The sequence below is a fragment of the Euprymna scolopes genome, chromosome 6 (genome assembly GCF_053919585.1).
Source record: "Euprymna scolopes isolate OS-2025 chromosome 6, ASM5391958v1, whole genome shotgun sequence".
Taxonomy (NCBI): domain Eukaryota; kingdom Metazoa; phylum Mollusca; class Cephalopoda; order Sepiida; family Sepiolidae; genus Euprymna; species Euprymna scolopes.
The window spans coordinates 144,778,247-144,789,738 of NC_136487.1; the positions used below are offsets into that span (position 1 = coordinate 144,778,247).

At 33.2% G+C, this 11,492-nt stretch overlaps 1 protein-coding gene across 1 annotated transcript in view; it reads right to left on the bottom strand.

Annotated features, from left to right (window-relative positions):
• LOC145278026 (ammonium transporter Rh type B-like) overlaps nucleotides 1-10,570 on the bottom strand; it is a 132,242-nt gene extending 121,672 nt beyond the window's left edge. Inside the window, exon 1 of the mRNA XM_080130236.1 lies at nucleotides 10,402-10,570. The gene's annotated coding sequence lies outside the window, so the exon portion shown is untranslated. The remainder of the gene's footprint in view (nucleotides 1-10,401) is intronic.
• Between the last annotated feature and the right edge of the window lie 922 nt (nucleotides 10,571-11,492).

The window sequence follows — 11,492 nt, forward strand, 5'->3', positions numbered from 1 at the left end:
ATATGCTATAATAATAATGATCTGCAATATAGAAATTTACAGTTAAAATTGACAAATATTTCATAGAAAAATATTGAAAAGTCGATTTCTTCCTTCTTTCACTCTTGGTCCATTTTTTTTTAATGCTCATGAGTGTATATATTTACTGACCATAAAAGCAATGAATATTCGATTAGTAAAAAAACAATCACCATCATGTTCAGTTTCAATAATCACTATTTGTTTATGCTTCTTAAACTGTGGCATTGCAGCATTTATAATAATTTTTAAAAATATGATTTATGCTTTTATTTATATGCTTGGTATTTAATTTATTGCAGTGTGATTGTGTGAGAAATATAAACGAATATATTTGTTAGTTTAACGTTTAAAAATACTGACCACTTAATGAATGAATACGCGATTGGCAAAAAAAAAAAATGTTTTTTACGCAAGCGATTAACAATCGAGATTCTTCGGCATTTTTCGAGATCTGGGAATTTATTATTATTATTATTATTATTATTATTATTATTATTATTATTATTATTATTATTATTGGCTCACATGGAGCTTTCACACAAGTCAACAAACGATCGGTTTGGAGACCTGTGGTGTTCTCTGGAAGCGTAATGACAACAAGTGTCCCCAGACGTCCAGCTCTCTCCACCTCCTTCGATAGCATTTGCAAATAAATCTGCGTCATCGCAACAGCCTCGTACCATCGGTTTCTCGCTGGTAGTGGCCATTGGTCCATATTGGAATTTGAGTGGCACTTAGCCTCCCCACGATCCCAGTTCTCTTCGCGCTTGTCAAGCGGAGGTCTGGCCAGCGCTCTCTCCTCGGTCTTTCGATCCTCCTTGCCCCTTCTCGGCTCTTTGGTATCACTTTTCTATTGGAGGGCGGTGATGAGACAATGGGAGGATGCATGATGTTGGTTTAGAACTTGTTGATATGCAGCTTCGGCGTTCTTCATTCCCTGTAACGCTTCTTTGTTATATTGTTTTGTGTTACTCCCCACATTCTAGGGGTTTCCTTAATATTTCAGACGTTTTCATTATCGTTAGGCATTGTATTTTTGCAGTTATTCCTCTGATTCCAATTTCTGACATCCTTTTTTCAAAGTTTTTCGGAATTGTTTCTAGTACTCCTACTATTATCGGTACTATTTTGATTTTCTTCATCATCCAAATCCCTTTTAACTCTCTGGCTAGCTCTGTGTATTTAATTCGTTTCTCCTTTTCTTTCATACTCACCCTGTCAGCTGAGACTGCAAAGTCTACGATTTGACAGGATTTTTCTTTCTTGTTAATTATTACGATATCTGGTCTTCTTGCTTGGGTAGGTTTGTCCGTCTGTATGTCCATGTCCCATAGGATTTTGTGGTTCTCGTTTTCGAGTGTAGTTGCGGTTTATGCTTGTACCATTTGTCTGTACGCTCAAAATGCAGTCGTTTGCACAATTCCCAGTGCACAGACCTCCCACTTTGTCATGCCTGTTTTTGTATTCCTTTTAGACCAGTTTGCTGCATTCACTTACTATATGGTTTATCGTTTCGTCTCTTTGTCCACATAGTCTGCATTTGCTGTTTTCTTGTGTTTTATCGATCCTTGCTTTGATATGGTTGGTTCTTATCGAGTTATCTTGTGCTGCAGTTATTAGAGATTCAGTTTCTCGGTTAATATGTCCTTTTCGCATCCATGTCCAGGTGTTTTAGTTATTCTCATCTTTTGTCATTCTTATGAATCTTCCATCGAGTTGTTTCTCTTCCAACTTCCCTTTTCTCGTTTTGTCGTTTGTCTGTTTTCGGCTTTGTTGTTTTTTCTGTGTCTCTCGCTGCCATAATTATCCTTTCAGTGTTTTGCATTATGTATTTTTCTAGTTCTTTTTAGTATCCTTCACGCAGTCTTCTATACAGATCAGTCCTCTCCCGCCGTCTTTCCTTTTCACATAGAGTCTGTCAGTATCGTCCTTTGGGTGTAGTGCATTATGCATGGTCATGGGTTCCCTGGTTTTCTGGTCGTTGTCTCAGTTCTTCTTTTGTCCACCCTGTAAACGGCCAAGAATATCTTACTCGTGATACTGCCCATGTATTTATACCTTTTATTAGGTTTCTGCTATATAATTTCGTTTCCAGGAGTTTTCTTGTTCTCCTGAGGTATTCCTTTCCAATTTTCTCTTTCATTTCTGTTGCTCTGATGGTGTCCGCTTCCAGAATTCCCAAGTATTTATAGTTGTCTTGTTCCCCTAGTGCCCTCATTTCTGTTTGGTTGGGTAGTTCCATACCTTCTGTCGTTTCCAGTTTTCCCTTTCTTATAACTAGTTGTGCGCACTCTTCCATTCCAAATTCCAGTTGGATATCTTGGCTGAAGATTCTGATAGTGTTGATTAGTGTCTCTAGCTCCTTTTCGGTCATTGCAAAAAGTTTCAGATCGTCCATGTACATCAGGTGGTTCATTTTTTCCTCTGTATTGGATAACTTGTATCCGGCATGGCACTTTCTCAGAATACTGTTCAAGCGCATCATGGTATGATGAACAGTAGTAGTGATAGTGATTATCCTTGGAAGATGCCTCTTTGTATGTTAATTTCTGTTATGTGTTGTATATCGGCTGCCAATTCCAGTCTCCATGTTTTCATTGCATTTTCTATTACATTGGTGATCCCGCTTGGTATTTTATACATTTTTAAGCATTCTATTTTCCATGCTTGGAAAATCCTGTCGTACGCTTTTTTTGTAGTCGATCCATGCCATGGCTAAATTCTTTCTCATCCTTTTTACCTCTTTTAAGATTCTTTTGATCTATATATAACAGGTCATGTGTTCCTCTTTTTCCTTTTTGGAATCCTTTCTGCTCCTCAGGGATGAGTCCACAGTTATTCAGGGAGTAGTAGATTTGTTCCCTCAGTTGCGCTGTCAGTATCTTCCACATAGTTGGTAAGCTCGTGATTGGCCTATTATTATTATTATTATTATTATTATTATTATTATTATTATTATTATTATTATTATTTGTGGTAGTAAATATATGTAAGTATTCATTTAGTGTAAAGCGAAAGAAATTTTTTTTTTTAAAGCAAATTTTCGTCGCGTTCAAAATGGCTGACTTTTGTCGAGAGGAAACAATTTCGAAAAAAAAGATTTTAATATTGTAATATTTTTAAAAATCTTATATGTATATAAAACACGCATGGGAACGATGAAAATACTATGCGAAAATGTGGAAGCAATTCTTCCAGTTGTTATTTAGATTATCATCCACTGACACCTATGCGTTTATTAAAGAGTGTTCGATGGAGGACAGAGCAATTATTTAGTATGTTTATTATACAAACATTATTGGTTACATATGTCCACACATGTTTCAGTTCAATATCAATTTAAAGAGATCTACTAGCAGTGTCAGAAGTCACTATTACAAACTAGTGAATAAACATTTGATTATTTAGACTCTCTCTGTTTCGAAGCTTATAACAATATGAAAATGTAATTTCAAACCCTATTTTTTTTTTCAATAAAATGATCAAAGATCAAATTTTTAAAATAATGAAAGGTTTAATCGAAAAAGATACAATATTTTTTTCACCGGTTTTCTTAAAAATAGAGTTCACGAAATTCAACGAATTTTAACTTAATTCAAATCTAATAAATATATATAAATGCCAAAAATCACTTACCTGTAAAAAAAAACTAAGTAATGGGTGCTTTTATAAGAAACGTCCATATTTATATTTTATATTTCATGTATTTTTTAAATAAAAGGATTTTTTTAAAGCAAGGATTCCAGAAAATCGCATTTTTGCAACTCGTTATCCGCCATTAGCCAAAGCGGTGTTTTCAAGTTGTCAAATACGGAGGCCTCAAAGCGACATAAATAATTATTTCCAAAACGTAAAAACAACACGTTAGACCAAATACATTTCAAATGTAATCTCGATAGTAACTATATGAAAAAACAAACATGTAATTTATCTCCCCTTATCTCCTCTTTGTAATTAATTAGATATTTGAACTCAATAAAGTTGGTTGATATGGGTTACCGTATGTAAAAAATGATCACATTTCACTCATTAGTTTTCGTCGATTAAACGCAAACCACTCGACGAATTTTTAATTTTTTTCTTCTCTCTAAGAAATACATGAGTCTTTGATTTAATATATTTTATTTCTTCTTTATGGAGTGATTTTTTTTTTATTAAATATCTAAAATAAAACATTCAATGAAATAGAAAAAATTATCGTAATTGTACGAAACTTTGTGTGCAATATAAAAAGATTATAAGGTTTCACTTAAAAATAAACAATGAAAACGTGTTTTTTTAAAAAAAAGTTTTACAGGTAAATTTGCAAATAACTGTTCTTTTTTATTTTAAATTAATTTATTTTATTTATTGATCTTTTATCTTCAATTTGTGATATATTAATTTAAGGTGAGAAAATTAATTATTTTCATTTTTATAGACATTTCAAAATGGGGGAGGGTGAATTAAAAAAAAAACGCTTGTCTAAAATATTATATTCGGTTTATTCGAGAGAGCATAACATTTCACATTGAACTTGAAAATATCGTAAAAATTGAACTAATATAAAAATTTTGATAGATTTTTAAAGTGAAAAATCGAAAAAAAAATTACCACGTAATTCAATTGATTTCATTACGTAAACAAAATGGCTGCATGAACACGCGCAGGCACTTTGTAAACACTATTGTTTTAAAAAAATAAAAAAAAATAATATTTCTATTATTTTTTTAAACAACTTTAATAGTTTATTTTGGAAGTATATTCCATAAAGGAAATAAACAACCCACGTTAAAATGAGAAATTACGAGTTTTTAAAAAATATTTTATTCGCAGTTTTGTGTTAGGGTGTTAAAAATTCCCCCAACATTGTGACACACCTAGTAATCCACCTCATCAGATAAAGGTCGACTGATCGAGCGACCGGAAGTCGCAATCTCGCACAAAATTGAGCTGATCGCTTTTTGTTATTTCTCCGACCATGCTCAATTTTTCAGAAATTACTTATATATATATATATATATATATATATATATATATATATATATATATATATATATATGTATGTGTGTGTGTGTGTGTGTGTGTGTGTGTGTGTGTGTGTGTGTGTGTGTGTGTGTGTGGAGAGAAATGGATAAATGAATAAAAAATAGTCTGAAACTTGGACACGAGAACGCAATGGACAATTTTTCAGCAAACTCTTATATCAATACCCGCCTCCTTCACAATCGTTTTTTTTTTAATAGACGGCTAATTCTTCTATTTTGACCATCAATTTACGGTATAACTAAATTGGCTATGCTTCTCTTATTTAAATGTTTACTTCGTGTCTCCCTTCCCTCCTTTATGGTGATGATGAGATTGTTTTTTTTTTTTTAGTTGATATCGTTTGAATTCTTAGAACATTTGTAAATGATCATGAATTAATTTCGTTTACCTATTATATATGTGTGTCTGTGTGTATGTGTGTGTGTGTGTATAGAGAGAGAGAGAGAGAGAGAGAGAGAAAGAGAGAGAGAGAGAGAGAGAGAGAGAGAGAGAGAGTGAGAGTAGCTCTTTGTAAACAACAATTGTCTTGTTGATTCTGACACGAGATAAGAGCAAGGTGTACCAATACAGGAAACAAGTATCTATCTATCTATCTATCTATCTATCTATCTATCTATCTATCTATCTGTGAAAATGCTTCTGTGTGTGTGTGTGTGTGTGTGTGTGTGTGTGTGTGTGTGTGTGTGTACATTTCCCTACCAAATAACCCTGTCAACTTTTAGCCTGGAGACTCGAGATTTGACATAAGGCGTATTGAGATATGGAAATGACTTTTTAATCGGTTTTCGGCCAGAAATTTGGCAGTCAAGGGGTCAAAGTCCAACAATTTGACCTTTGAAAACTCTATCAAACTCTTTTTTGGTCTAAACACTTGAATTTTTAATATAGGTTACTTGGACATGGATCAAACATTTAAATTGGATTTTAGCCCCCAAAATAAACGGTTAATCGGTTAAAATTGGGGTCAAAGTTAATTCTTTTTTTATCTCTGCGGTCTCGACCAAATTACTCAGCCAATTTCTGGTCTAAACATTTGAAATTTTACGTAAAGGTTATTCAGAAATAGGACAAGCGTTTTAATCGGTTTGGATCGAAAATTTGAGCTGACAATTGGGGTCAAAGTTACTTTTTTTTTAATTCATGAACAGAACACAACGTAACTTTATTTTAATAATGTACATATTTTTTTATTTTTTCATTTTAACATCCTTCGATACAGCTTTGGAAGACTAAGTTTTTGTTTCTATCCATGGTAAAAGGAAGGACGGAGGGAAGACACGTTATCGTAACATATATTGCGTGCGTTTCTAACAGTATTTTGTATAATTCTTTTTAGTTTTAACTCATTTTACCAAACTTTTGTATTCAACAGAGAGTCCGATGCCATTTGAATTTTTCAAACACATTGGTAAACACTGCATGTTTTTCGAGCCGAATAAACACTTTACATTAAATAAAAACACTAAAAAATTATATATATATATATATATGTGTGTGTGTATATATATACTGCTATTTCAAATTTGTACTCACGTATTGAACATTGTTGAAATAAATGTTAATGAAAATATATTCATAATGCATTCTTTTCACTTTTATATATATATATATATATATATATATATATTTCTATTAGTGCTTATATATATATATATATATATATATATATATATATATATATATATATATATATATATATATATAAGATGAGTATTGTCTGAGAGAGCTTGATGTGGGTATCTAAACCGGTCCCTTTATATCGGGTTTGAAACCGACGGTACCAATGACTTATCTCATCGAAAACGATCTGTAAACAAAGTATAAATAATACGCTCTTATTTTCTGATTTTCTTACAATCGAGCACTCTGCTGGATTTCTTCCCCCCCCAAAAAAAAATATATATATTATATGCATATACTACTGTCCATCTATGAATTCTGATGAAGCTGGTCGGATCTCTCCTCATCTTAAGAGGATATCTTCCTAGCGGAAACAATGTGTAAATTCATTCTGGACTCACAGCAATAAATTTCCTATATACTGCTCTGGCTACAAATTGAGCACTCTAGCCCGGTTTTTTTCATCACTGAAGATATATATTATATTTTATAGGAGAGATTAGACCTAGGGTCTAAAAAGCAAAGCTTATTTTAATGTATAATTACTTTAAAAAAAATCAGTGCTCATCGTACTGTAGATATATATTAAGCTCAATAGGTATATGTATACTAGAGCTATATTAATATTCAGGATAAAGATTAATAATTGTAAATTATGAATCAGTTTCAAAAGGATGAACAAACAAAATCAAAATCAAATTTAGTGATTTTGTTTGTTCATCCTTTTGAAACTGATTCATAATTTATTAATCTTTATCCTAAATATTAATTTTTATACTCAACTTATATATATATATATATATATATATATATATATATATATATATATATATATTATATAACTCCAATAGAAATAAAACAAAATATGCAGCCAAGAAATCTGAAACCGCAAAATTATAAATTGATTACCCCTTTTCAAAATATATATATATATATATATATATATATATATATATATATATATATATATAGAGTCAGCATCGACTCGCACTGCACTAAAATAATCGTGAAGAGCCAAGGAGGAGGGGAAGCTTTAACTAAATTTTCACTAATATAGATGTGAAGAGGACTGGGGCATTGGGGAGGTTCCAATGAGAACTAATGGCCATTGCCAGCGAGAGATCAATGACAAGTGTTTGTTTCGACTACGCAAATTCGTTTGGAAAATTATCGAAAAAGGTGGAGAGTACTGGAAATCTAGGAAGACTTGTCATCCAGATTCCAGGGAACACAACCGGTTGTTGTCAGTGAAGGCTAATGACCTGTGTGAGAACTCCTAGTGAGTAAATAACAACATCAATCACAATAATAATAATAATAATAATAATAATAGTAATAGTAGTGATTACTCAAATTCCAGTATGGACCAATGGCCGCTACCAGCGATAAATCAATGGTAAGAGGCGGTTGCGATGATGCAAATTTATTTGCAAATGTTATCGAAGGAGGTGGGATAGCTAGATGTCTGGGGAGACTTGTTATCACCCAGCTTCCAGAGAACACCAAAGGTTTCCAATCAGATCTCTGATGACATGTGTGAAAGCTCCATGTGTCGTCAATAATAATAATAATAATAATAATAATAATAATAATAATAATGACAATAACAACAACAACTAACGCAAAATACAACAACAACAACTAACGCAAAATACAACAACAACTAACGCAAAATACAACGACAACAACAACAACTAACGCAAAATACAACAACAACAACTAACGCAACATACAACAACAACTAACGCAAAATACAACAATAATAATAATAATAATAATAATAATAATAATGATAATAATAATAATATATAAACGGCTATATGTCTGTTTGTAGGTTTCCATATTTTAAACTATCTCCTCCGAAACTAAAAGTCGCAGAACACATTTCAGTTTTTAATTTTTAATCAGTTCATATGCGTGTCACGTTTGTACAGTGGTAACGTCACCAGCTTTGAGTGCTACAGTTTTGATTTTAGCTGATGGCACCCAAATACTTATTCTACTTTAGAAATCACGATTCTATAATAATGTATAAAAATATGGACAAATTAAAATATCATATTTAAGCGTATTTTAAAGCCGGGCGCTCCCGCCGCTAGCAATAATAATGCTTATTAGTTTAGTTCGCTTGACTTTTGAGTTCACAGTAAAGTGTAGTATTTGTTCTGATAATGAACTACTATTCTGCCCTCAGTCAATGAAAGATAAAATCTTCTAAACTTAATAACATTTTATTTTTGCTCTAATTCGGGTTGCCCTCTTTTCTTTTTCCCAATATTAGAAACTGAGTTTTGTCCTCACGGGGAAGCAAGTAAAAGTGGACATTATTTTAGTTATGTAAGAAGAATGTCTACTCAGATCTTTCATAATTTAACAATTTCCAATTAAACTCAAAGACTAAAACAATATTTTTTCGGGTTTGTATTGCTATACGCATGGATTCGAAAATGTCGTAAAAAAAACTACTATATAACAAATAAATGTTATGAAAGGCCAGGTAAGTTACTTTTCTACCTAACTAGATGATTTTTTAGTGTTTTTATTTAATGTAAAGTGTTTATTCGGCTCGAAAAACATACAGTGTTTACCGATGTATTTGAAAAATGCAAATAGCGGCGGACTCTTAGTTGAATACGTAAGTTTGGTAAAATGAGTTACTTCTTGTAAGTAATAATAAAAAAAAAAAAAAAACTCGAACTAACTTCAAAACCAAACCCTTAAGACAGTCAGTCAAGTACGATAATCATTAGACCAGCCTCCCATAATCTTTAACAATGTTTTCAAACCTCGTGAAACAGTTGAGAAACAGATAAAAATCCGATGATTCCACCCTCCCGTACTAATTTTCACCCCTTAGCAGCATTTTTTTTTACAAATGAAAACAGATTCAAAAGATTTCCACACGTCTGAATACTCTATATACCAAATTTCAAGGCTGTAGATAAACAATTCGTTGAGTATATCGGTTGAGAATTGTCTTCACACACACACACACACACACACACACACACACACACACACACACACACATTTTTATAAATACATAGACAACATGGTACCATGGATTTCTATCCGGCACATTGACCCTGACCAAATCTATGTACCTAGTTGTTTGAACTAATCCTATTATTAATAAATAAATATTATATCATTATTAAATAGAGCATTTTGATTGATTTTTTTAACCAAACAAAATCATATATATATATATATATATATATATATATATATATATATATATTAATAAATTTGGCCTAATTTATTTGGACAAATTTTCTTAAATAAATTAGTGTCCTATATACCTGCCTCTCCATGCGGGTTAAGTATGCCACAAGGTCCTATTTTATCTGGGGAATACCCACCTCCCCTAAAAGAGCAACTCTGGACTGAAAGAAAAAAAGAATTAAAATTGCCTCAGTCCGGAAGGATTTCTCTTTCATTGACTGAAGTAAAAAAAAAAACATTAAATGGTGGTAATTGATGCTACACTACTGTGTTTAACGGGAAGATCAGTTATTTTATTTATTTTTTTTTTAGAAAAAAGCTGTTTACGAAAAGACCAAAAATAGCAAAAAAAAACAAAAACAAAACAAAACAAAAAAAAAAAACGCAAAACAAAAACAAAGCGTTCAATATTTTAAAATGATAAATGTTGTCTGTTCTGTTGCGTAAGTTTTATGCCTCGTGCAAGCTATTAGAATATTGCATTTTCTTTCTTTTTTTGCAACTTACCTTCAGTAAAAGACTTTGTTCGGACACTTGGTTCGAATCGAACTGTTGATAACGCGTCCGATATCTTTTTGTACGCGACAGGCGAGATGTAAGCGACTCGATGCGACGCGACCAATGCCTGGCAGCCAATGGGCTGGCGTGCATAAACTTCACCGGCAGGGACGCCTGCAAGGGGACCGGGCAGATGAGGGGTTGGGGGTTCGCCGACAACGCGATGGGTGTGGATGCTGCAGCCTGTGGGAGGTTCATGAATCGGAGGTATGTAAGGGGTGGAAAATTTGAATAAACTATAGAGTGTAGGAAGAGTCGGATGTAAGATTGCAGTCACATTTCTTTCATTCTCCTCCCCCCTCTCTCTTTCTTTCCCTCCCTCACACTTACTACTAAGTTGTAAATTTACGGGCAACGCATGAACGGAGGAATTTTAGTTGTTGTTACACTTTTAAAAGACGATTGTTATTCTATTTATGAAAAAAAAATCGTCTCAGTGGAAAGGGACGGATGTATAACTCGATCAAACACACATGCGCGCGCACACACTCGCAGAGATAATACACGCACACGCACACACACACGCCTACTCACGCGCGTACACCCACACATATATGCACACGCATGCACACATACGCACATACATGCTCGGACACACACACATACACACACGTACACACACACACACACGCATACTCAGCCACGCATGCACATACAAACACATTCACACACGCACAGAACACATACGCACGCGCACGCGCACACACACACACACACACACACACATTTAGTCTTAGAACCCCCCTCTTCCCACTTCCTGGGATTAACACTTAATCTTGATATGAAATACAATATTTGAATGTTTAATTGAAGTTCTTCTTTATCTTTCAAACTTTTAGTTTGTGAAGAAGTTAACACAGGGTGGGGCAGAGCAACTTGCTTAAGTAAATTTATAACCCTAAGCGATGGTAAGAATGGACTTGTTCAAGAGGGGAGGGGTTGAAGTTTGGTTATTAACGTGCGTTATTTATTTTATGTTTATTTTTCAGGAACTCCAGTGAGCGTCATGGGGGAGACGAAGTTGGAATGCCTTTTCGTTG